Here is a 4,226-nt window from a genome sequence, read left to right on the forward strand (position 1 = left end):
TCTTTCAAACTAGTGCGATATTCTGGCTTCAAGGATTCCCACTGATATGCAAACAGGGGTTTCTTCCAGTTCGGGGTCTATCTGTTGCTTGGCTCAGCTAACAGTCTGAGGGCAAGGTGGTGTGGACAGAGTCCCAGGCACCCCCAAGCCCACCTCTTCTTGCCTCTGTGCCCAGCCACAGCCATGAGCCACGCAGAGAGTGGCCCAGATGCAGGTCGGCAGATGTGTGGTGGTGGAAGATGAAGCTGTAAGTAAAACTTGCCTATTGTTCGGTTATATACCAATGCACATTCTGGAGAATACATCCCCACTGTCTTTGACAGCTATTCAGTGAATGTCATGGATGTGATAAACCAGTAAATCTGGGCTTATGGGCAAGAAACTGGACAAGAAGATTATGATGGATTATACCCTTATCTTATATGCAAACAGGTGTATTCTTAATTTGCTTTTCCTTTGTGAATCCTGCATCATTTGCAGACATGTGTGAAAATTGGTAATCTGAAGTGTGACATGTTTTCCCAACACTCATTATCCCTGTCGAAACTAAATGGGATCTTAGGGATGATAAAGACATGATTGGGAAGCTGAAAGAGAAGAAGTTGACTGCCATCTCACAGCAAAAAGTTTTAGTTACAGCTTAGGAGATGGATGCTGTAAGATAATGAACCTGGAGTGCTCATTTCTCACTCAGAGGGACCTCATCATAGTGTTTGATGAGCTATTAGAACAGTTCTCTGCTCACTATCTGTCAAGAAGAGGAAGAGAGCATGTTTGATGTTTAAAGGTGAGCAAAATATATAAAATAGACAGTCCTGTAGTTAATTCATTAAAGAAAATAAAAGATAAAATCAAGAGTGAAACAGGGATGTAACACATACAGAAGAAATTGTTTACAACACAATACTATGAAATCTTGATGAAATAACTGCTTTTTAAGAAAATATAAATTGTCAAATTCCCTTGTGAGGAAGTAGAAAACCTGATTAAACAAATATCAGAAAAAGTAACAAGGGGCAGGAGGAGGCTGTCAACAAATTGTCTCCAAGAAAGTTTTCAGACACATAGTGTTCCCACCAGCTGTGCACATACAATTAAGATGCAGATAATTTTAAGTTTATACAAAATATTCCATGGTACTTTTAAAAACTTTCCAAGTAATTTTACAGAGCTAACATGATTCTGATATAGAAATCCCAAAGTAAACAACACAAAAGGACAAACTACACACCTACCTCTTGAATAAGCAACAGTTGCCAGGAGTTGGAGTGGACGCAGACTCAATGGCAGGAAGCACACACAAGTGTCAGTTAAAGATCTTTGCCTCTACACTTGCACGTCATGCTGTGTCTTCCTCCCCTGCCACACTGCTTGCTCCTCAGGAGCAAAGAGAGGGCCACTCATTCCTCGGTGTAGCCCCTGGATTGTAGAGTTTAGCAGATCTATCACAGCACCCACATGCTCAACCTCACTTTCAACTTCCTGTGCATCAATATTTATACTGAAAAAAATTAAATAAGTGCAGCTTACCAAGACCTTAGATAATTCTTTCAAGATAAACTCTGGCTAAAGGAAACACCTGCCAAGAAGGAATGCTTAATTTATGATTGAGAGAATATATAATTATCCCAGGCACAAAAACTCCTGCTTTCCCCTCAATCCCCACAAAAGATCCTTCTGAGGGATTCGGGAACCATCCCTACTCTGATCTCTAGGACCAGGGAAAACATCTCCCCAATTACATTTTCTTGCTTTCTTCCAGTGTTACAATTTCTAAGAGTTGGTAAGTCATCTTGCTCTTCTAATCAAATGAAAAGCATTTAAATATATTTCCTGCTTTTAAATGGTAAAGTGGTAAGCTACTTCTCAGATAACCAAGTCCCCTTCCTCTAATGGTATGCCTTCAGCCACTCATCTATTTTTGTCTTCCACATGGTATCAAGTCTATGAACCAACGGTTCCAGTACAAGGGATGAGAGGGAAAGACCCAGGACCAATGGTGAATGAACACAGATGTGATTGCCTCACCCCTCAGCCATCCACAGCTCACCCGTTTTTAAAAAGGAAAAATTTCTAACTCCTTTTCTAAGGACTGAGTATCCAAAGATCTACAGATCAGACCCCAAGCCACCTTTGCAACCTCATCTGCCCTAATTCTTGCTACATCCCAGACTCACTGGACACCTTGCATGCCACCGGTCTCATCAGAAACTTTCACTCATGCTGCTCCCTCTGGTTGGAATGACTTTGATGAATGTTCCTTCCTGCCAAACTCCTACCTCCCAGGCCCAGATCGAATGTCATTCTCCCTATGAAATCTTTCATGAAGCCAAAAATAAGTACTGCTGTGTTGCCAGGTAAGCATCAGATTCTGAGTTGAGTTATAATTGTTTGAGTATGGCTTTATTCCCCCTAGTAAATTATAAGCTTTGTGAGGGCAGGAACCACATTATATTTGCATATTTGTGCTTGTGTTGCCACTGGTCAGTTCAGTGCGTGCATATGCAGGGACTCTGTATTTTTGCTTAACAGCCATGTTGAGTGTCTACTAGAGCTCCACTGTCTGACTTAAATGGCTGTAATTTGATGTAAAACTTAGATGAACTAGAACTAACAAAAGCATCTTCTAAAATGAGAAAATGATGCTCATGAGAGCAATGGTTTCTCAGACTGGCAAGGAGAGATGATACCCAGATCAAATGAGGAAAGGCCTGGGAATTATAGGCCTGTTTATCCTTGAAAACACAGTCTGCCCAGATTCTCCTACTCACCAGGCACTTTGGTTTCCTAAGTAAACTTTCCTTCGAGGAGGTGGTGGGTGTTTGAGCCAATCGTTTTTATTGTTTACTATTGTGTAACAATTATCCCAAAACACAGGGGCTTAAAAATAGCTACTTTTACTCAAAATTCTATGAGTCAGCAATTCAGACAGGAATATGCTGAGTGTTTCTGCTCATGCAGCATTGACTGGGGTGAGTTGCACAGTGGCCTTAAGAGAGTGTGACCCGGGTGTTCCAAGATGGCTGAGGAGTAGGTGGAAGCTACACTCACTTTCTCCCAGCACTAAACTGGATTTACAACTAAATTATAGAGTAATCAAGGACTGAGTGTGCAAAGATATGAAAGCTAGCTGAACAGAAGTATTTTAACCAAGAATCAACAGAAGAAGGCACACAGAGACTGATGCCATCTTCCCAGGGTCGAGCACTCCTGTCCTATACCAGCCTGGGGAACGAGCTAAACCAGTCCTCCAACTACTGGTGGCAACACCCTGCCAAGAAAGTCCTGCAGAAAGGTCTGCTGTTTGCACCCAACAGGGACTTTCAGTGCACTCTTTCTTGAGAAGCTCTTGGCAGAGACTCAGCAGACATCGAGCTGTGTAGCTCTGGAGAAGGGGGACATTCTTCCGTTGTTGCATGCCACAGTTCCTCTCCCATAACGGGAGACCCACCTGTCCTGTCTTCCAACTTTGGTGGCCCCGCCCTGCTGATCTCAGTCCCACAGAGGGAGCAGATTGCTGCGCACAGCCAGGACCTTCAGTGTGCTTCTTCCTGGGCCACGAAAGTGTTGCTTAGTGCCACTGAGTGCATGTGCCATGGCCTATGTGATTGAGGTTAATGGCAGCCACCAATGTGCCCATCAGCACCCCCGTTACAAGTGCTCATGAGCAACCACGTGTGAGTGCTCTTAAATCACATAACCCGTTTGTCTCATAGAATCTTTCTGCTTCCTATTTCCTTACCAGCTTATGCACATTTCTTAAGCACAAATTCTATAGGGGAGGGCTATAACCAGCTTTGTTAATACCAGGAAGTGCAGGTTATATAAAAAAGCATTTCTAAAATAATTTGTGTGAGGAATCCTCTGCCCTGTAATTTAGAAATGTTTTTTGATATCTTAACCAGCCAAAAATACCAAAGGAACCTGCTTCACTTAGATTAATGCTACTTGTGATCAGTTTTAATCATGTCTGCTGGAAGGGGCCTGCGGGAAACATAACCCACTCCACCCACCTTACGTTTTCACACCCAGAGCCTGGATGAAAGTAGTGTCTCTATGATCCCAATCGTGGCAAAGCTGAGAACCCATATAGTTTGAGTTGCTTTCTCCCTCTCAGTTGCATAACCATTCAGAAAACAATTTGCTATCACACAGAACTCAAACAGGTCATCAAGGTGGGCCTTTCCAAAGATCTGTATGTGTCATAGAGGGGTGTGGAGCCTGTG

General features: G+C 42.8%; 1 pseudogene; it reads left to right on the forward strand.

Annotated features, from left to right (window-relative positions):
* Positions 1–208: 208 nt before the first annotated feature.
* Positions 209–3,612, forward strand: LOC150002740 (ras-related C3 botulinum toxin substrate 1 pseudogene; annotated as a pseudogene).
* The last annotated feature ends 614 nt before the right edge of the window (positions 3,613–4,226 follow it).

This window comes from Furipterus horrens, unplaced genomic scaffold (genome assembly GCF_987537825.1).
Source record: "Furipterus horrens unplaced genomic scaffold, mFurHor1.1.pri manual_scaffold_8, whole genome shotgun sequence".
NCBI classification, from domain to species: Eukaryota; Metazoa; Chordata; class Mammalia; order Chiroptera; family Furipteridae; genus Furipterus; species Furipterus horrens.